Consider the following 22,878-nt stretch of genomic DNA (forward strand, 5'->3'; position numbering starts at 1 on the left):
GGACAAAGAGCATGACAGTTTGACAGGAGAGTTTCATATAAGGAAGCAATTGGAAATACAGGTTGGGGATTAAGTCAAGGTTATCTTGTGGGTGTCCTTGGGTGACAGGCTAAGAAATTTAAACTTTGTTCTATAGACAGGAAGAAACCACTGGTATTTTTTGAGCCCGAGTGCTAACCGTTTGCAAATCAGTAGCAAATCAATGGGACACTCAGTTTCCAGTGAGAGAAACCCATTCCAAATAGACTTACACATAAAAAAGTGAAAGAAAGAAAGAAAGAAAGAATAATTTAAAAAGATAAAAATAAAATAAAAATAAAAATAAAACAAACAAAATAAAAAACAAATAGGCTTACACAAAAGGGAATTTATTGGCTTATACAACTGGAAAGTCCAAGGATAGATTTTACTTTAGGCATAGCCTGATCCAAAAGCTCAACTGGTGTAACTGGTTTCTTCCTGTATCTCTGTGCTCAGCATCCTTCTAGTAGGCTCTTTCCTCCAGTAGGCTCTCCATCATGGTGACAGAATGGTTGCAGCAGCTCCAGGATCACATCTTTCCAGACTGAAGTCCAGGAGAAGGGAATCATCATCTTTCCTGGTGGCTCTAATACCTGGAATTGAATCTAGTCAGCTGGGACAGCCTGGTTTGGTTCAGATGCCCCTTCTCAGGACCAGTCAGTATTTGTTACCAGAGGGATGCAGTGTGCCAGGTAGCTTAGGCCTATGCAGTTTGAAGTTCAAATTCACAGCCCTGCTTCCCCAGTTCAGGGTAGAATCCTCCCAGACCAAACCACAGTGAAGGAGACCAGGGAGGAGCAAATTTCCAAATAAAAAGAGAATTGTTGCCGGAAGCAGGGTACTTGGAGTCTGGGCCCCAAACCAGTGAATGCTCAGAACAGGAGGGAGGGTCAGTCCAGTGATGTAAGAACGGACTGCAGCAGGGAGCAGTGCCCTGCTGGGGTTGTTCATTCTGATTGCTGCAGTGGCCTGAGAGCCTGCGACTCTGCCATTCAGTTCTTTGCAACCATCAAAGAGCTTCTTACAGTCCTCTGCTTGCCAGAGGCCTCCGCAGATCTGCTGGGTTGTCTCCACAGAGATCCATCAGAAGGGCCGGAAGGAGCTGGGATGGATACAGGTTGCCTAGGAGCATACCTGTCTCCTTGTCCACATCTTGGTCACATGCTGCCATTTAAGCAGAAGATTCATTACATTTTAGAAACTGTTGCAGCGGTATATTTGGAGGAAGAGGTTGTGAATTTGGCAGGATCTTCTACCTGTTTAGGCTCATGGGGATTTCATTCTTTCTGGATTTATTGTTATAAAAATTAGTAGTGCCTAGGTGGTACAGTTGGTTAAGCATCCAACTCTTGCTTTCAGCTCAGGTCATGATCTCAGGGTGGTGGGTATCGAACCCCACGTGGGGCTCCCCGTTCAGCAGGGTGTCTGCTTCAGATTCTGTCCCTCTGACCCTCCCGCCCCCACCTGCTTGTAGGCACACATGTGCATGCGCTCACTCTCCAAAATAAATAAATGAATCTTTTTTTTTAAGTGGGTTAAAAAACAAAAGACCAGCAGATTCTTTTTTAGTTTTCTCATCATTTTTATTTATTGCACAAATAACATCACAACCACAATAAAGGAAGAATAAAAGATGGGGAAGCGAGCAGGCTACTGTAAATGTCTCTTTAAAAAAGACACACGGCCCTTGGCAGACGTGTCAATGTCTTCAGTTTATCTCTTAGCCTCTAAATGCATACTTGTCAAAAAAAAAAACAACCCACCTCATTTTGTAATAGCACCAAGAGGCACATTAGTACAAAGTGCAGGGTACCTCTGGTGAAGTTTTTAATAAGTAAGTACTGGCTAGACAAGAAAAGCTGTAGTCCATACTCATCCAATTTAAGGAGGAGGAGCCTGAGGAGAGCGGAAAGGAATCTGTATAATGTGTTTTTACTTTCTGCCTCCAGGCATTTCTTCTACTGCATAGTCTCCCATGAGAAAGTGATGCAAATCTTTCTAAACGGTTTTCTATCTACTGATGTAATCTCTTGAGAGCTGGTGCGATCCCCGAGCTCTCAACTTTCTGCAAACTCCATAGAACCAAGGAAATATTAAATACATATTTGTTAAAAAAAATAAATACATATTTGTGAATGAGGATGATGAACTGTTTTGTGATGACCTTGGCCGAGAGGGGGATGGGCCCATGCAGGACACTCTCATGGAAAGATTGCCATCTGACAGATTAATCTACTTTGATACAGGTTCCTCCCTCCCCCCCACCCTCCGCCTCCGGCGCTTTTAAGTCTTTTTAACAATTCATGGCCCACCTATTAATTTAACGTGATTGAGACAAACATTTTCAGACTGTAATTGAAAGAGCATAGCTTTTTCAAATGTGTGGGGAAGACTAGTATTTGCAAAGCCTCTGGACATCGGGAACATCTGACAGGTATGCAGGTGGTAAATTGAATAAATAGGATCTATGATGTGCTGGAAAGTGGTTTCTGTAAATAGGAAATTAATGTTGCCCGCAATGAGTCAGATCTGAAATAACGGTGTTTAAAACTGTTGACTCCCACTCAGGTATTTTAAGGACTGAGTCAGCCATCCTTAACCCTTTTCAAAATGCAAGGTACTAGAATATGACAGGCTGCGACCCTGAAGCATTATCGGTCCCCTCTGGGTTCATTTGCATAATATGCACACACGCCAGTATAATCAACATTTATCAGCTCATGCCCTTCAACATTAATGGAGCCGTTTCCTGAATGCTTCTGAGGAGATGTCTTTTCCCTGTCTCTCTGCCACGCAGCCTCCAGTCAGCCGATTCGCCTTCCTTTCCTGTTCCCGTGAAGATGCTCCTGGCTAAGCAGAGAGAAACTCTAGCCTGCTGCTCCATCTTCCTGGCCCCCCACACTCATTGCAGCATCCTGTGGCCACTTTGGTTGAGTGCCCCCTCCGATGAACTATGTTCTTTCTTTTCAGGCCTTCGTTTTCCTGAGAATTGAAAAATCCTCACAAGTGTATGGAAGTGTTATTTATTTATTTATTGTTTTATTTATTTTTTTTAAAAGATTTATTTATTTATTTGACAGAGAGAGAGAGAGAGAACACAAGTAGGCCGGGGAAGAGGGAGAGGGAGAAGCAAGCTCCTCGCCTAGCAAGGAGCCTGATGTATCCCAGGACCCTGGGATCATGACCTGAGCAGAAGGCAGATACTTAGCCAACTGAGCCACCCAAGCACCCCAGCATATGGAAGTTTTAAGACACTCTTCTTTACAGTGACTTTTTTAAATGCAAGCATTTCCTCCTCATAATAATGATGTCATTAATTATATAGCATAAGCCCCTACACGTGGGAACCCGTATCAAACAGGCTTTTTGTTTGAAGCAGCGCCCTTTTCTGCTTCTGCAGGTGCTTTGTTAAGCGCAGACAACAGTGAATTGCACACCTCCCCTCTCCCTCTTAATCACACTGTGTCTACACCTGTCCTTGCTCTTTGGGGAGCAGGGCTCTGACTGCAGCGCTCCTCCAGCACCCCCCCCCCCCCCCCGACCCCAGCCCTGTGTAGTCAATATTCCCCTAGTTGGTCCCTGCTCTGTGGTGGATGTGGGTAATGCCTCCCCACCGTGCTCTCTTCGTCAGCCCTGAGCATTTCAAGTGAAAGCGTGCTTGGCGGGAGCAGATGTGTGCTGTGCACCCACCCTGGCTCATCCTCATTAGCTGTCTTTCTTCAAGGCCAAGCACCAGGGAAGTGCAAGCTCCATCCCTGCTGCTGATGCTGAAAGCCGGATGTTCCGATGATGTTCGGATGCGCGCAGATTTCTCCCTGAGCAGCTGTTTCGTTCTGTTTTCCTCCTCTGCATCTCTTGAACCCATTTTCAGAAAATAACATTCCTTTGATGCCTGAGCCAGGGATGCTCTAAATGTTGGGGTACAGCTGTTTGTCAAATGTCCGTCGTGCAAAAGGCACCTGCTCTCTACTGCATCTTTTAATCCCCCTACCAACTCGTGGAGTCTGAAAGACCTGGGATTGAATGCTGGCACTGCCACTCACAGCTGTGTGACCTCAAGTACCCCAAGTGACCTCTCTGAGCTTTATTTCCCTACCTGTATAATGAACGTAATAATCCCCCCTCCATAGGATTGCTGTGGGATTTCAGCAGGATGGTTACCGTAAAGCCCTTCACGCCGTGCCCTGGCATATAATAAACGCTTAGGAAGGGATAGCTATTATCACAGAGAGTTTGAACTTGGCTGGGTTACTTGACTTATCCAAGGTTATGTACCTAGCAAGTGACAGAACTGAGCTATGGATTCAAATCTTTATCAGGTTTCCTTTTCTCTCTCTCCTCCTTCATTAGGAAGGCTGCTGTGTCTGTGCCAGAGCACCACGAAAAAGCAACTGGAGCTCCTGGGTACTTTGGCAGTGAGCTATGCAATTAAACTCCAAGGCTGATAATAATAAAAAAATTATAATATGATAGCTAGTATCTATTGAGTACCCACCATGTCGGGGCGGGGGAGAAGTGTGCTAGCCAATTGGCAGCCTCCTCTAATCTCTTAAACAGTGTTCTCCAAAATTCAGTCATTTGCGTCCTATCTTCACGATTTTTACCACTTTCTGTATGCCACCTATATAGCACTGTCTTACTTAGCTGTCATTAAAATCAATTCCCATTATTACTTAAATAAGCGCACTTGAAAAATAAAAAGCTGTTGCCATCACTGGAAATTGAAAGCCAGCATCTTTTACCATAAACAGAAGGTGACCAGGAATATAAATACAATAAAAACAAAGCAGTATTGTCAGGGTCCAGCCAGATGATGCTCTGGCCCTGAGGCCTGTTCTCTGTTCAAAAGGGAGATTAGCAGGTGTTAGAGAAGCAGTCAGTAAAGACATGCTGGAACCAGACAGGTAGTTCTTCTGGCCTCAACTGGAACGCCTGGAAGAGAAGGTCCTCATGTGTGATGCCATGTTCTTCGACGCCCTGTCAGGATGCCACCTGCTATTTTTTTTTCACCTGTCTCTGTGTCTCCTGCTGAGGGAAACATTGCCACGTGAGGGGCTTGCGGGGAGCTGTTGGTGCCCCATACTATGGATGATGGTGGCTCAGAGAGGTCGTCACATCCTTTACCCAAGATCATGCATCTAATAAATGATAAAAGATAGAGTTAGAACCAAGGTCTTTCTCAATAGAACATGAGAGAAATGTGTCAGACTTCAACAACCTCGAGGATGGGGTCTACCCCGGGGGTGTCAGAGAGCTTGCTTGAGTTTTCTGTTACAAGTTCATGGTCATGGAGCTCATTTGGTTGTCAAGATCCTTAGCAGCCGAGGAGGCCCTGACACCCTTGGGGAGATGGGTGGCCTGGGTGCCTGCAATTGGCCAGGAAGGGGATCCATGTGGATGGCAGTCACCGCCGCTGGATGTTGAGCTGTGGCTGTGCACCTGCTGCCTCCCTGCTAGAAGGAAGACTGGCTGGGTATGTGATGCAACAGGCAGAGGGGAGAAGGTGGCGGGACCTGTCCTGGGTCAGGTGCTGTCCTAGGCATGCCAAGGTCAGTGATTGGAGACACTGGAGCAGTGGAAAGAGGAGAAGCCCTAGTTCAAATCCCAATTATTCCATTAAATCACTTACTGTGGTAAATGTGGGGAAATGCTCACCTTTTGTCCCTCACTTTCCAATCTGAGAAACAGGGATGATGCTTATCCTCCCTCACAGGGTTCTCTTGAAGATGAAATGAGCTAAAGCTTGAGTATCTAGCAACTCACTACCTGCTCATCAAATAATAGTTTTCTCTTGACCCTCCTCCCCTCCAGACTGGCCCTAGATGCTTCTCTAAATCCTCCTGCCCTTCCCAGCCCCACCGTCCTGAAAACGGATATAATTTTGAGGACCTGGGTCAACCCCTTGCGTCTTGGCTATGTGATGGGAACATAATGTCCCTCACAGATTGAGAGTGCCTTTACCGTTTGTAGTGGTTGGTCATCTCCAACCAATCGTGTATTATAGCCTGGTGAGGGGTTTTTGTTTTTCTTCCTTAGGAAAGGTTTGGGCTTTCTGCCTGTTACCATTCCCATGAGAGAAAACATCATGGCATCTGGCCTTTGCTGAGGCTACTATGCTCTGCTGTGTGGCCTTTTCTTCCTCTTTCTGGCCAGACTCATCAGACCAGCTTTCTTGGGCTTGGGAATATTGGAGCGGAGTGATTCTAGGAATTGCCTGCCATCCTCCTTCTGGGTTTTGCCTGACAATGCAGGAAGGGACCTGGCAGACAGGAAGTAGTTGTTTTCCATGACACAAACCTCCAAAGGATAAGGCTGTGTGGCCAAGACCAGGTATTGCCCTGAGGGCCTCCAGTGAGGTTGTGCTATATGAATTCCAGTTCCACCTTGCTCATTCCTTCTCAATGGAGTAGTGGGTTTCTACAAAACTGAGGAAGAAACCTTTTTTAGTAGCATGGACTTAGGTACACTATCTCATGCACTTCTTTACATTCCCATGAAATGGGCTTTATCATCTTTTTTCACAGAGGAAGATATGGAGATGCACAGAAGTTCAGCAAGTTATGGAGATCACACATCCAACGGTGACAGGGCTGGGAGGCCACCCCCTGTCATGCACCATGCTCGGAAACCATCTCTTCCTTTTAGATTCTGCAGGAGCCAGCTTGGGACTGAAATCAGGCCCTGTAGAGCCACCCCAGCTCTCAGCTCCGTGAGATGGGCACCTGACTCTCCTCTGCCTCCTCCGACCATCTTCAGTGTTCACCAGGGGTGGTCCAGAGCCCCCTTTCCAGTAAACCTTCTTGTACAAATCTCTATCTCTGGATCTGCTTCCTGGGAAATCAAGCTGTTAGCGGAAATATATCCAGTGTAGATGTCCATACTCTGATGCCCCAGCACCGGGGGCATAAGCCTGCATCTGGCTAATGGGAGACAGAGACTTGCTGGTGAGCCATGGGGCCTGGATTAGAATCTTACTGTCCACGTCTCACAGTGGTGGGCTCTTGCGGATTGATCAGCCTTCCCACAACCCCGGCTTCAGTATCTATAACAGGAGCATAACAGTAGCCTCCATCTCATTGGCTGTGGCAGGCGAGGTGGCTGATGCATTAGAATAGAGCTTGGCACATGGCAACGGGCAGTGAATGTTGCATCACTAGTTGCAGGTGCCGTCGAAAGCACCTTCATTTTCCCAGATTCCTCGGTCTCCTTGAAATCACACTCTTCTGGTTCACCTGCTTCTCTCAGAATTTGCCCTCAGTTGCTCTGTGCCTCCTCTTCCTCCTCCTGCCTCTCAATTCGGGTATTCTCCAGGGCCTGGCCTTTTGCCTGCTCCCTCATTTCTCCCTTTCCCGTGTTCGTTCTCTCTCTCTCTCTCTCTCTCTCTCTCTCTCTCTCCACTCTCTCCCACTGTGCTGGAAAGTGGCCTGTAAGCCCTCCAGTGCTGTGAATAGCCCTCCAAGTGAGCTGCCTGTTTTTGGTTTTTGCTTTTTTAATGCTTCAGTTTTTGGGGAGGATGGGCAGTCCTGTCATTTGCACCAATAACTAGAGCATCTCCCGTTTTGGCTCCAAAAGTCAGTCTGTCAAACTTGTGAATTGCGTTAGCGATTTTGTTTTCGACTTATGCCCTTGAGTAAGGGCACCCGCCCGTCTTGTAATATGTGCTATTGTCAAGGCTGATAACGCACAGAAGGCAAGAGGAGGGAGAGAGAAAGGTACCCACCATTTGACGTTCTATGACAAGAGACAGGATAAAGAGCTTCTGTGAAAGTCCTAGAATAATGAGGACAATGAGCCATTATTCTCAGGGCTTCATTTTTAGACTGTTGTAGTGAGCTCCTGAAGTCTCAATTGTTTACATATGAATTATGAGACTTCCAGGAAAGCCTAAAGCCCATGAAAATTATACCCGAGAAATTGTACCAATGGCCTTGTGTTTCAGGTTCAATTGATCTCAGTTAAATCAATGAAAACATATTTTCTGACTTCAGAGGTTAAAGAATGTGTTTCTAGGAGAAGAGGAAGAGAGCGACTGAGCAGAAAGAGGCGAGGAATGGAGGAGATAGGAGCTCACATCTGCATGCTCAGCATTTGACAACTGTCTTTTCAGCCAGAAAACCTTCTTTTTTTTTAAGGATTTTATTTATTTATTCATGAGAGACACAGAGAAAGGCAGAGACAGAGGCAGAGGGAGAAGCAGGCTCCCTGTGGGGATCCTGATGCAGGGCCTGATCCCAGGACCCCGAGATCACGAACTGAGCCAAAGGCAGTTGCTCAACTGCTGAGCCACCCACGTGCACCAGCCAGAAAACCTTTGTAAGGAGAGAGTCCTTCACTCCCACTCTACAAGTAAGGAAACAGAGACTCAGAACAGAGAAAGACCCTCCCTGAGGCCATGTGCAAGGTGGTCTGCACACCCACCTGCCACTGGCAGGGCTGATTGGTGTAGGAGTAGGACGCTGTGATGGCATCATAACTTCAAGATGATCTTCAGTCAACTTCATCTCTGTCATCACCCTTGTGACATGTAGGGGCAAGCCAAACAAGACATTTCTATGTAGTAGTGACTTTGATTTGTTGAAAACACAAATCAGTGAAAGTTTTGTGATGAATGGATACCTATCCCCCCCTCCCCCACACTCCCCTGGATTCACACAAGGCCTTCTGAGGGCTTTTGTACATTTTTGTACATTCTTATTTGTACATTCAGTTTTGTACATTCTCATGCTCTCTAGGGTTCCATCCGGTGTAGCCAAATGGATTGAACTTGCTTTCAATCTACACTCGTAGCTTAGAAAATTCTGGATGTGGAGTGAGGTTATAATATCTGGGTACAGGGATTAAGGCCCGGGGCTAGCCAATCAGTGAGATCCTCCCATTACATGTGCACACTACAACTGCAGGAGGTGACCAGTGCCGGACTCCTGTGACCATCTCAGGTGACCTCAAAGAGAAACCCAAAACAGGAAGAACCAGGAAAACACTTAAGTGGATGCATGCCGGCAACGTTTCTGAATGACCGAAGCATGATGTATCAAGACCGCTAAGGGCATTTTTCGTGTCTATGTCGAAATCAGTAGGCCTTGATTTTTATAGCCAAATTATACCTTGTGATGCGCAATTGCAGGACTGTTTGCAAACATGTATGCCCCATCCCCCTTTTGCACATAATCCCCTGCAAACTGACAGGTTTTGGAGCAGTTCCTTCAGAGCGATCTGAAATATTGTCTCCCCAGTAAGACAACGAATAAAGCATTTACTAACCTAGTTTCAGGTTGGCTTTTTTTTTTTTTTCAGCTGACACGTGTGTGGAAAATTCTTGCTTCTATGAGGAGCCTTACCAAATAATTTATTTGATGCCAGTTTTATGACTGCTGCAAACCCAGGAAGAGAAAGAGAAATTATTTTGAAGGAGAGAGTTTAGGAAATAAATAAAGACGTTTTCTTTCCTCTGTGCTTGATTTTTTTTTTTAAATCTTAGCGGTTGGAATTTGGTGCTTGTGGTTTTGAAGGCTAAAATTCCCAAAACTTTATGTAGGACTTCTGTGGGGGCACCGAGCTGGCTGCCATCCCCCAGTCTGTTCCACTGAGTGTGACCAGAGCACTTCATATTGGTGGCTGAACGGAACATATTACCTAGTGAACACCTGCCCCCAGCTCACAGCAAACAGCTCAAAGTGAAGTACTTCCAGAGTAGAGTGTGTGCAAGGGTCTTTGCTTGTCTTATTGTGGTGTTGCAAAGGCATGGCCCTGGGTTTCCATGAATCTTAGGTTTGAGAGGTCTTTCCAAGATCCTTCCTGGTTGCCTGAAGTCCAAGGGTTTCATAAGGTCAGAGAAAGTCATCCAAGAGAATTTTCATGAGCAGACTAAGCCACAAGCATCAATTTTGTTTTCTGCCTTTATTCCTGCCTGCGAAGTATTTTCCAATTATGTTTCCGTGTTATTCTTAACCAAGCGGTTCTCTGTGCTTTATTGCCTTGGACTTCCTAAGCACGGGATTGAATCATTTGTTCCCTCTATCTGGAAGTCCACTCTCGGGAACGGAGTCTATGCTCTGGCCTTGGGTTAAGGGAGCCATTTACATTTCTTGCAAGTGTCCTGTCCAAACTGCCTCCACCTTGGCTTTCCAGTTCGCACCCCTCTCAGGTTCTGATTTAAAAGCACTTAATTAGGATGCTAATTAGAACCTAATCGGGCTGCTAATGAAGTAGTTGACAGCCCAGATCAATTAAAAAGGGGAAAAAACATCCCTGGCCTTTTGTTTGCAGCCTCTACAGGAGATGACATTCTCTTTTTAATTGCTTTGAGGCAGGCTGCGTGTGAACCAATCAGCCCCTGTGGTTGCTGCTGGTCTCCTGGTCACGTTGTCTCTCCTGGCCAGAGGCAGCTCTGCAGAGAAGGTGTGCAGTCGGACTTTGCAAAGCAAGCTTTCTCCCTTTTTGTGTGCTTGAAGCTCTGTAAATCTCACACTTCCAAGAGGACTGCTCTGCCTACCTGTCCCTGCTTCTGGCCACCGACTTAGTCCATACACACGCAGCTACCTAGAAAAGTGGCAGTGAGCACTAAAACCAAATAAATGTTTAAATAATAATCCTGCTCCTCCTCCTCCTTTTCCCCCCTGCTAACCTGGAGGCTAGAGAATTTTGGTGATGACTTTCGTAGAAATAACAATAGTGGGTGAGAGCTGACCTAGCAAGCATTACTCAGTAAAACACAAGATTGCTTTCTAGACTGCAGTCATCTTGGGAACATGTGAGATTTGCAGTGAGGCCAGGCCTGCAAACTGAGAGACAGTCCTGATGAGGGGAAGCAGGCCAGGGGATAAAGACTGAGGAGAGGGGTGGCCAGGGAAGCAGATATCAGAGGGTAGCGCGTGCTTGCCCAAAGAAGAGAGCTATGTAAGTGGTTTAACAAAATATATACTTCGTAATGCGTGTTGAGCATCTATTGTGTGCCAGGCGCTCTGCTTAGCTCAGGTTACGAAGCAGTGAGCAAAACAAGACAGACAATAAACAAATGATTGTAGATAAATTAAATGTGCTCAGTGCTGCCAAAGACCAATCCTGAGCACTCCAGGCATGTCCTGTACAGACGCTGCAGATCGCCCTGAGGAATAAAGCTGCAGCTGAGAAGTGAAGGTCAAGTATGAGATGGCTGGGCAGTGGGGCCAGAACAGTCCCCCTTGCAGGAATAGCATCTGTGAAGAGGGGAGCCCGGCTTTTGTTCTAGGAGCTAAGAAAAGTCTTCAGTGCTAGAGCAGAAAGAAGGGAAGGAATTCGTGAGTTGAGGCTAGGGCTTTGCTTAGTCATTCATAGCCTTTTAAGCCACAGGAAGGATTTGGACTGTAAGGGGCTATGAGGAAGGCATTAATTTTTAAGCAGGGGATTCTTCGGATCAGTATGCGTGCTTGAAATATCCCAGCATCTGTGTGGGGGACTGATCAGAAGGAGTCCAGATGGGGAGTGAGGGGATCAGTGGTTTAAGTGGACGTCAATGGTGGCCTGAGCTGGGACGCCAGCAGTGGGGACGAGTCGAGGTGGGTAGGCTTGAGAGGCCTTTTGAAGAAGGAAGAGGCAAGAGTTGCTGGTTAATTGCATGTTGGATGCAAGGAAGAGGAAGTGGCCAAGACTCCTTCCTAAAAGTATGGTTTGAGCAGTGGCTTTACTGTGGGACCATTTACTGAGATTAGGAATGACAAGGAGAGAGTAGACCTGGGGGTAAGGGCAGGACAATCATAAATCCAGTCTTGACAATGTTTAGTGTGAGGCATCAAAAGGCGATGTCAAGGAGGGCAATAAGATCGGAGGGTCTGGAGCCCGGATGAGCTGGAGACGAATGAGAGGTTGGCCAACTGTAGGCCATAATCTGGGGAGTTCCACAAGATTCTCTTGCAGGGGGAGGGAAACCCCTCCTTTGAGAGGAAGCTCAAATCCAGAGGAATTCCAACATTAAATGGTCTCTGAGCAGAGGAGGAATATGGAATCAGCCAAAGCAACTATAAAGGAGCTGCCAGAGACAAGAGGAGGAACAGGGGATGATCTTCTTGGGGATGGTTTTTGTATTCAAGGCTTTCTGTGAGGAGATCATTGTGAACTGACAATCACTCAGTAGTTTTCAAAATCATTTAAGCAACAGAAGTCCCCTGAGAGCAAACCTTCAGGAGATGTCACCTGGAGAGGTGGGGGCTGGCCTTGAGGTCCTGCTCGCTCTACCTTCCTCTTGTCACCCCACCTCCCACCTCTGAATCCCAGGCTCTGAAGAAGGGCATTGGAACAGCCCTGCCCTAGAGGATACTCGCTGGTGCATCAAAGTAAGACCTACTTCTTCCCCCGATCCTCTTCAAGGGCGTGCACCACTCTACCCCATAAACCAACCAAAGACCTGATTCCTTTGCATGGAGGGAGCTCAAGGGATCTGACCTCTGCATTGCTCCAGATTAAAAGTATCAGGGGGCCCCTTATGAGACACCACACCTTCTTCCCCCATTAATAAATGCCTCATAATCCTTAGAAGCTCAGCTTAGACATCACTGGCTTCGTGAACCTTCTTCGGGCCCCCAATTCAGAACGGATTATGCCTCCTCTGTGGGGCTGCTTACTGCACTCCTCACATGGACGACTTGGTTATTTATTTACACACCCTTTTCCTCCATCAGACTTTGAGTTTCTCAGGGCAGGGACCAAGTCTTTACACCTCAAAGCCAGGATAATGCCTGGCACAGTGTAGGTGTTGAATCAATGTTTGCCCAATTGGATTAAATTACATTGAATTAAACTTGGAAGGGCCCTCAGATCGGCTACGGTCCTTCCTTCTCTGAGATAAAGGTGAGAATAAGCTCCAGCTCTTTGCTGGCAGAAGTGATTCTGGAATCCCGAGTCCTGATTTCCAGTCCAATTTTCTTAGGATCCTTTCTTCAGTGCTCAAGAGTTAATAGCGCTGAATAAATATGGCAATGTTGGAGAGAGAACCCCCTGGTCTGCGAGCTGTAGGTGGCTCTCGCTGGTTTAAATGGCATTATCTCCGTAGCATCCACCAGGCCCACGGTGTAAAGTGGCTTTCTTTGGAGTCATTTTTCATAAGTAGAAGTGTGACTGTCTCTCCTACTTGTCCTCACCACCTGTCATGGCTCTGGCTCCTTCACAGATTCCCCGTCACTTTTAATTCTTACCTTCAAGAAAGAGCCCGCTTCTCACATTTTCTAGTGGAGATGCTTTATTTGTTTTCTTTTAATCTCCTTTTTACAGGATTTGGCCCAAGGATGGTTCCAATATAAAGGCTCTGGAGCTTTCTCTGTGTGGACAGGGCTAGGGAATTCCTTGCGGGGGAAGCAAAATTGGCCTCCCTTCCTGGAGCCTGAGTAACAGTTCTTTTTTCGGAAGACTAGGTGAGAAAGGGTTCTCAAGAGCCATCCTTGAGGAGAGAAGCTGTAAACATTTCTCGTTCACCATCAGTGGCGGCAGGGTTCTGACCCTCAATTTAGAAGAAACGGGCGCAAGGCGCCAAGAAGCTGGATGCTCACTTCTCTCCCACTCACAAAGGACCTGGGTCAGTTGTTGGTTTCCCTTCAGATCCCCCCTTCTTTAACCATTCTGCCCCCCTGGGGTTCAGCCAAGAATTACTGCCAGCCTACCAATCCTGCTGAGGAAGCGGGGGAGGCAGAGGGAAGGAAGAGCCAGGGCTCAGGACTCAATCTCACCTTCTTCTTTTTTTTTTTTTTTTTAAGATTTTATTTATTTATTCATGAGAGACACAGAGAGAGAGAGAGAGAGAGGCAGAGACACAGGCAGAGGGAGAAGCAGGCTCCATGCAGGGAACCCAATGTGGGATTCAATCCCGGTTCTCCAGGATCACACCCCTGGCTGAAGGCCGCGCTCAATCCCTGAGCCACCCAGGCATCCTTCCATCCCACCTTCAAGCTGCAGCTCTACCACCTACCTGTGGGATCCGTCCCTTAACCTTGGGGACACTCCGTGTCCTCCTCTGCAGACTGAGATTGAGAGCACCTCCCTGGCAGGCTAGCTGTGGCGATTGGCAAAAATGTACATAAAACCACCCGCAGTGTGTTTGGCCCATATGGTCACCTGAGAAACGTTCATTATTAATAAGCCAGATTATTTTTTTTCAGGGGAAATCATTCATTTTCCTTGCTTTCATCCTAGTGGCACACCCCAAACCGCTATGATCGATCCTATAATATCCACTGTGTGCATGGACGTGAGCGCCTGGTGCCATAATGGCTTGCTGTTTTGAATTGCAATTGTTTGAATGCAATTGTTGTTGTTAATGTTGAATGTTGTTATTGATGGGACAGTCTCTTTTCAAGATAGATTCTTGCATGATAAGTAGTTACTTGTAGCTGAACAGGTCCAGAGAAAGAAACCTAGATTGCTTTACGAATTTGGCCTGTTTCGGGTTTGGAAAATGTGGATTAATCTGTCAAAAGAAAAAGAAAAAGTATTTAACCAATGGGGACACTTGGACTAATTGAGTGTGGATTCTGTAGCTACTCGGGGTATCCTTGGCAACTGTTTAGGGGAGCGCTGAGCTTCCTAGAGCTCTGCTTTCAGATGGAGGACACACAAAGGTTATCCTTTCAAAGCTCTCTGTGTCTGTCAGCTAGTGTCTGCAGGCAATATGTGTTTTTGAGAGAGCCTGATGGATTACAAGGAAGATGTGGGTGGCCAGATTCTTTGCTTTGCATAGAAATATTACACTTTTTAAACTAATGTCTGATCTTGATAGTTCTCTGGTTAAGAGGTACCCTATAACAGTATCTTAACCTTGGCTTAAGAGCAAACAGAAAGGTTACTCTTTCTTTGCATCTTTATGCTGGAAGCTCATGCTTTTCTATTCACAGGCCTTCCCTGAAAGAGCTCTGCTACTTGAATGGGCCATTGATGACGTCAAATACAATGATGGGACTCTATTTTTTCTTTTACTTTTTTTTTTTCCAGTATTGAGTATTTGCTGGAAACTATTTTGGTACATCCTAGTTGCACATGAGAGTATACAAAAAAAAAAAAATTAGGAACACCAAAGAAGTTCAAGACTTTCATTTCAGCCACCTGAAATGTCTAGCAATGAAGTCCTGGTTAAGGGGTTTTAGAACACACCAGACGATGCAGTTTCACACAGCCGCTATAAGTTGTACTCATGGGAAGTTTTTAATGGGACACGTGGGGAAATGCTTGTGATGTAATGTGAAAAAGGGCATAAAATCATATGTTAGTTCTGATCTTGGCTTCACCAAAATAAGACATGAAGATGAATGAAGTCTGAAGGGATGTGTGCCAAGCTGATAATCATCCCCAAGTTGTGCTTGTGTGTGGGACTGTGATTTTATCTTATTTTTTTATATCTTCTCATCTGTTTTTTTTTTAACTTTTCCCAGTACACATTAAATACTTCAAGTAAGAAGCTATTTTGTTAAATAACAAAGGTAAGGACAAAATTCTCATAGGTTCTCATAGGTTCCTGGAGGTGATAGCGGTAGCGTTTTTAAACTAGAAATTGGTAACGAGGGATAACCGTTGGATATTAATGTTTAGCACTTACATAACATTTCATGGGAGGCTTTTCGGGTGTTTTATAGCGCCTGAGCTCTCATTTTCATACCATCCCCGTGTGGTAGGCAGCAGGAGTTGTAACGATTTTGTGCACTTAAAAAAAAAAAAAAAGAGCAGGTGCTAAATGAAGACGGCATTTTGCTTGCTTCTACAGATGTTTTTTAGCTGTGAGATTAGACCCTGTGTGAGGACATTTGCCACTGCGCCTCATTCACAGATGCATAGGTGATCAGGATTGGCAGGAACCCTAGAAATAGCATATAGCCCACTGCCTTGAAAAGAGGAGACAGAGATGAACCCGTGAGCTTACCTAGTGTTTGAAAAGCTAATTCCCACGCTTTCTTGCTCAGCATGGAGAATGTTCCAGAGGCGCTTTTGCTTTTACATATAATCTATTCTTGCTGAAGCCCTTTAAAGGAAAAAGGAGGTAGGGGGGTGCCCGGGTGGTTCAGTAGGTTAAGTGGCTGACTTGATTTCAGCTCAGGTCATGGTCTCGGGGTCGTTAGAGGGAGCCCCGCTTTGGGCTCTGCACTGGGTGTGGAGCCCACTTGAGATTCTCTCTCTCCCTCTCCCTCTGCCCCTCCCCCTGCTTGTTCTCTAAATAAAAGAGAGGGGGCGCAGAAAGGAGGGATACTGAATCATTAAGGTTGGGATTGGAAGTGGGGTAGAAAAAAGGCTTTTGGCAGCCAGAGAAAGTGGCCCCAACTCCTGCTGGCTGAATTTCTACCACGTCCGAGTGTCTGGTGCTTCTCTGGTCTCCTTGTGGCAGTGAGACCACCTGAGCTCTCTCTGTGCCCGCCGCCCACTCCCAGTCTCCCAGATTTCCATGTCACTAGTGTTTCTGACACACCCGCCTGTCTATGATGTTAACTTTCAACTCTAGGAGTCAGGGTATAGAAGAATTTGAAGCTTCTCTCCCTCCCGGTTTCCTGATAGGGTTTTTAAGGGTGATCTGGTTCAAATACAGGGGAGGCAAATGCACACATTCCCCCAGTTACCGTCTCTGCTGTTTTGATCAGTGCTTACCTGAGGATGGACTTTCTCCCATAGCACCCATGAGTTCACAGGGATTCCAGAAAGGGCAAATATTAGTGCAGTAATGCTACTTTTTGGAGTTCAATAGATACCTGGTTTTGAATGGAGGTTCTCCCTGTGGCTAGTAGACCCTCAATTCTTTGGAGTGCAAACAGAAGGTGACGAATGAGAGCGGCAGCAGCTATATTATTAGTCAGGAGTAATAAGGAAATCTGGAAATATCAGTGCTTAATAAGGCAAGCACTGATTTTTCTTTTTTTTTGCAAAATCTGCTGGGTAACATCTGGGCACTTCTCTATCTGATGACTCTGGGAGGTAGGCACCCTCCATCTAGTGTCGCTACATCTCAATATGTGACATCCAGGATCATAAGGTCAGAGAGGAGAGAGCTAAAAGGTCATGGACTAGCTCTTAAGTGTTGTGGCCAGAAATGACACATGGCACTTCCATTCATATTTTATTAACTCGGACAGGCCACACACGGCTTTGCTGGACCACCAGGGGATTGGTCGTTCAGCACACACGGGCTTCTGAGTGAGGGCTAGATGTCTCTGGTGCCTGATGGATCTCAGCTGAGCCTCTCCTGTGGACCAAGCACTGTTGTAAATGCTTTACATGTTCATCCCAGTCGATCCTCAATCTTAGGAAGTAATCGCTAATGCCTCCATCATACAGATGAGAAACTGAGCCACAGAGAGGTTAGGCGGCTTGCGAGCGTGTCCCAGTTATTAAGTGATGAAGCCAGAATTTTAAAGTCACATAGTCTGGCTCCAGGGCCTTGAGTTTTGAACCTCAGCACTGATTATCCCCCTCACATTATTTCTTCTGGGGGGATTTCTGTAAGATTATAGGCAATGTCAGTAAAACACACGGATGGCAGCGACTTCTGTCATTATAGTTGTGGGCTACCTCAAATCCTTTCTCAGTCAAAACAGGGCATAAATAGATGGCTATGTGATAGAGCTTTATTAAAAAGGTATCTCTTTCATCCTGGCATCTGACGTTGCATGGAATGCCTTCATAGAACCTTGCAGAGAAGTATCAAGCAATTACCATTGCATGGGAGTATTTTAGCCAGCCGTGCCCATTCTTACCCATTCTTTGCATGAGAGCAAAGTTTAAATTTTAATTACTGGCCTGCCATGTCTCGTTACTGGAATCTGCAAGGCTGCTCGGAGCAAAATTTAAGGACACAACAGTAGTTTATTTCGTATTTGTTTTAATTAAACACTAGTGCTGGTCTTGACTCATCCTGTAGGTAGTTACAGCAAAAATACCATGTTGTAAAGGGATGTCTGAGCCCTTTCGTGGAACCAGAAGTATATTTGGTGTAGAAGTGACTGCCTGTGCATTCCTGCCATGAGTTAATTGATAGCGCTCCTGCCCCTTTATTAGGAAGCCTCAGCAGCTGGAGACAGCCTGGTGTGGAGGTGAGAAGGCAACACTACCCCCAGGAAAGGGACTGTTCGGAATTCTCTAGCTGTGCATAGACCAGGAAAGGACATCACTGAGGTTATAGAAGGACTAGGGCAGTGAATGGTGTGCATAAACCGGAGTGGCTACGGCTGTTGGTACCTTTCCCCCGTGCCAGGTGGGAGACGGAACACAGACTCTTGGTACTTGAGAAAGATTCCCAATTCATCCCTAATTCTGGGCATTGGGAGATGGCTCCTTTTTATTTCTCATCTTTTTTCTAGTGCCTGGTTTCTGCTTTAGATTGCAGCCCACCGTCTCTGACAAAGGGGGGGTGCCCTCCTAGGAATCGCTGGCTCCCTGAGTTTAATCCCTGTGCTGGGCAATGGGCCAGGAGAGAAAGGTAAGGAGACACCGCCCCAGCGCCAGCCACACACACAGATGGGTAAACAATAAGCTAAGTGAGAGTGAACTTCAAATGTGCTCCACAGAGACACGGGGGAGGAGGGGGGAGTGCAGAGGAGGGGCCAATTAACTCAGCATTGGGCTAAGATTGCTGAATCATGTCTGTGGGTGCCTCATTGTCCTTTGAGACTAATCAGAATCCATAGATATTACTATTTCTAAGAACTAAATAGGTTGCGTTAGGTAATGTAATCCCCCAGTATCATTTTAGCTTCCACTGAATATCATTCTGCAGGATCTTTGGATCAGGTATGGACAATTTAGGCACTGGGAGCTACATTCGCCAGATATTTTTTTTTAAAGATTTTATTTATTCACGAGACACAGAGAAAGCGCGAGCGAGGGAGAGAGAAAGGCAGAGGGAGAAGCAGGCCCCACGAAGGGAGCCCCACATGGGACTCGATCCCGGGTCTCCGGGATCACGACCTGAGCTGAAGGCGGCACTAAACCGCTGAGCCACCCAGGCTGCCCTACATTCGCCAGATATTGGAGAAATATTGGCAGGTGTCTAAAAAGAAGTACTCTGAAGAGTAGCATGAATTCTATGATTACAACGATACCAAAATAGCTACGTGTGTGGCCAGCCTCCAGGTGGGAATACGCACGGTGGTCATTTTATAGTGGTAAGATTACGAATTAATTTTTTATGAAATAGCTTTCCAATATAATATGGCCTTCAACTTAAAGAGAGAAGAACAAATAATTATTCTGTTATATCCCAAACATCACATTTTTAAAAAACCAATGGGAAAAGCATCCATGGTGTGCATCAGAAAGGGAAGCTTTGAAAATAACTCAAGAAAAGTCACTCTTTTTTTAAAAAAAGATTTTATTTATTTATTCATGAGAGGCAGAGAGAGATAGAGGCAGAGACACAGGTAGAGGGAGAAGCAGGCTCTACGCAGGGAGCCTGATGTGGGACTCGATCCCCGGTCTCCAGGATCAGGCCCTCCGCCAAAGGCAGGAGCTAAACCGCTGAGCCACCCAGGGATTCCCCCCCCCCCCCCCCGCTTTTTTAAAGATTTTATTTATTTATTCATGAGAGACACAGAGAAGAATAGTCACTCTTCATGGAAATTCTGACCTTTGAGCAGAGAACCTCAGAAAGGGGTTTTATAAAACTGAAACACATTTTTAGGGAAATACAGGATGCTTTTTAGGAGTCAATCGATCCTGGTCATCAAGGATTTGCTATTGATATAAAGCAAAACTAAGAATGCTCTAACTTAAAGAAAGAAAAATGACACAATGCCATAATGACATAAATGCCATAAATAAAACTATGTCTCTGTTTGTTCCTTCAGTTATAATATTTGCCCACATGCATGCACAAATTTAACATAACTGTAGACATATTCCCCCCATAAGAGACTGTAAGTATTTTTATGCAATATTGTATTGTTTTAGGTTTTTCTAAAAAGGATTTACTGGCTACATTTTAAACCGTGGTTATCCTGGAACATTTGTTGAAATAAGCTATTTGGTCTTCTCTTTTTAAAAAAATCAAAATTAGGGACGCCTTAGTGGCTCAGCAGTTGAGCGTCTGCCTTCAGCTGGGGTCTTGATCCCTGGGTCCTGGGATGGAGTCCCGCATCGGGCCCCCCCGCAGGGAGCCTGCTTCTCCCTCTGCCTGTGTCTCTGCCTCTCTCTATGTGTCTCATGAAGAAATAAGTAAAATCTTTTTTTTTAAATCAAGATTATAGTTGAAAGGAAAGAATGTCAGTCTTATCTTTGACTTAAAACAGACATGAGGGCAGGTGCTGGTCACAGGTGACCTGGACTCCCTCGGCTCAGGGACGAACTCCATGGCAGGGACTGTGTGGCTGAGGGCGTGCACCCTAAGCTTCTTGCGAATGCTCTAGAGCCTTTGAGCTGTGGGGCTGACATTCTAGGAAGCAGAGCCTCACGGGGAGGTCCAGCACAGAGCCTGCCCCAGAACCTGCCCTCATCCTGGTGAAAATGGGGTACACACGTGGCAACTCAAGGAGATGCGGTGGGGATCAGAGTCCAGGACTGGCCTCGCCTGCCCAACCCTACCCAGCACTTTATCCCTTTAAAACCAGATTGCTTTTTGAAATCTAAGCTCCTGACCAATTCCTGTTCTGCCCTGATTCAACCTGCAGAGTCCGATTGCACCATCTCTGCCTGGTCCTGGAAGAGCGGTAGCCCCACCCCGGCCTTCCCCTTCCCGGCCGGCCAAGTGGAACTGCTGAGCAAATGTCTTACCACCCCCAGGGCCTGGGCCGGGTCCTCCTGCCTCTGTTGGGGGCACAGTGCCATCTAGTGGAAAAAAAGAAGAAAAGCCCCCTCGGTTGCCTTTTTCTTTTTTTTTTTTTGAAATTAGTGGAGCATCATTGAAATAGACCAAAGAAATCAGCTGCCCTCATTTGATATCAAAGAAGCATCGAGAACCAGAGAAGGATATGGACTTCCCGAATGTCACACAGGCAGCCAGAGGCAGCTTCGACGTTACAGATTGTCCGGGTGGACCCTTGGCTCCAGGCTCTTGGAGCTGCATGTACCACGGTAAAGAAACCTGAGGATGAAAGAGCTTCTGGTGTCTGTCGAGTGGCATTGGAGACCTCTGCTGGGGTGGAGGCGAACGTGGGCAGAGATCTCCGTTATTTACTGTCCTATAGAATGCCTGGGCCGCACTCTCTCGGCGACGGGTGCCAGGCCAGAGCAAAGTGAGTCATCCATTTGGCTGCACCCCCTCTTCCCTAAATCTACCCTGAAACTCTGCACAGGATAAGGCCGCGTCTATGATGTAGTGCTACGGAGCAGGAGCAGGAGATCTTGCAGGTTACCTATGTCCTGAGGGAAAAAGAGAAAGAAGTGTGGGCTTCCAGCCCCAGCCCTTCCCCTGCTCTTGCCCTGTCCGCTCTTTTGAGAGCCCAGGAAAAGGTTGGGCCTCTGGTCTCAAGCCTACTTCCCTCTCCTCCCTTCTAGAAATTCCCTGCAAGTCTAAGTTTCCAGGTGCCCAGGTGCACAGGCTACCCAGACCCCAGGAGAGGGATGGGGTGCAGGAGGGGACACCGCACCCCTGTTTCCTGTGCACTAGGAACTGCCTGACCTTGACTAAAGCAGATTGCCGCGAGGAACTGCATACCATGTGGGCTTCTCAGCCAGTCTCCAGCTAAAAGACATGTACACCGAGTAGGCTATTACCCACGATTGTGGAAAATGCACGCTGCATTATTCAGTGTCAGTGTGAGGGATGGAGGGAAAGGTGAACGCCAATGCCTAACTTCATTCCCCCAAAATAAAATCCTAAATGTTGACTCGAAACATATGGCTGTGCTTTGGGATAAATCTTAGTCTAGTTTCTCATGGAGATCCTAAAACAGCAAAAGGATTTCTTGACTGCACTCTCTTCCTTCTGAGTCTGGGCCTTCCCTTGACTCCTGGACCAGCAGCATTCCAGCAAGGAGCTCAAGCCCATCCCGCCCCGACCCGAAGATTGCTGGCAGAGTCCTAAGGAGTGAATGTGAGTATGAAGAGTGTGCTGTTAACCTTTAAGGGTGCTCCTTTCATTTCATTTCTTCAAAGCTGATTAGAGCAGAGGAACTTTTAATGCTGCTTGCTTTTCTAACCCAGGGAGTCTGACTCAGGGACTTTTGTGGACTGGAATGCCCCAAACTGGCCAGGATCTGACATTCCTTCGGTGCCCAGAGCATTGGCTGAGTTCCAGGCAGTATCCCCTGGCCTGATTTACCCCAGGCTGAGTGTTCTGAGGTCTCTGGATGACGGAACAGCCTCCGGACGCCGAGTGCAGGAGGTCTGCTGCCTGGCCGCCCCCAAACAGAGCCCCCCACCCCCAGGGAGGTCCTGCTTCCACCTGCTTCTATCACCTCTCCACCATCAGTGTCTCCTGCCCTCCAAAATTCATTCTCCTCCAAAGCGCTTGGTTAAAACTGGGCTTTGTTGCCGCATCCAGGAATCTGTTGAGATGTAGAAGCATAGACAGCCCTGCTTTTCAGCCCAACACATCCCGGGGGAAGAGGCTATACAGAGGGTCTTCATGATGCAGATTGTATTTTCCCACAGGAATGGTTATAATTGGGGTGCATTGCTCACCAGAGTCCTGGCAGCGAACACATCACAGTGACATCGGGCAGCATGTCATAAAAGCCGACACGTCCCCAAACCTCTGTAATCATCTACCAGATGAAATCTAAGCCCTGACTAGCCTCTCTCTCTTGATTCCAGCAGGGCCTCGGCTCATTACTCAGTGTTCCTGAGCTGTCCCTCCCCAGCCGCACATGCTGGAGCCCCTTTCTTTCCTCTCCTGGCCTTGATCTTCAGGCCCCTAGTTGTGCCCCACGGGCCGGCTCATCTTTCTTCACTGAATCCCTTTAACTCAAAGGCCTTTGAACAATT

General features: G+C 46.7%; 1 protein-coding gene across 7 annotated transcripts in view; it reads left to right on the plus strand.

Annotated features, from left to right (window-relative positions):
• PLA2G2C (phospholipase A2 group IIC) overlaps positions 1-22,878 on the plus strand; it is a 91,421-nt gene that overhangs the window by 25,647 nt on the left and 42,896 nt on the right. For 5 of the 7 annotated variants that reach the window (XR_007408725.1, XR_007408726.1, XR_007408723.1 and 2 more), the window contains one exon: positions 2,819-3,032. The gene's annotated coding sequence lies outside the window, so the exon portion shown is untranslated. Of the gene's footprint in view, positions 1-2,818; positions 3,033-6,545; positions 6,966-9,315 lie in introns of those variants that run through there. The other 2 variants (XR_007408713.1, XR_007408724.1) reach the window with 2 other exon arrangements.

The sequence above is a fragment of the Canis lupus genome, chromosome 2 (genome assembly GCF_003254725.2).
Source record: "Canis lupus dingo isolate Sandy chromosome 2, ASM325472v2, whole genome shotgun sequence".
Lineage (NCBI taxonomy): Eukaryota > Metazoa > Chordata > Mammalia > Carnivora > Canidae > Canis > Canis lupus.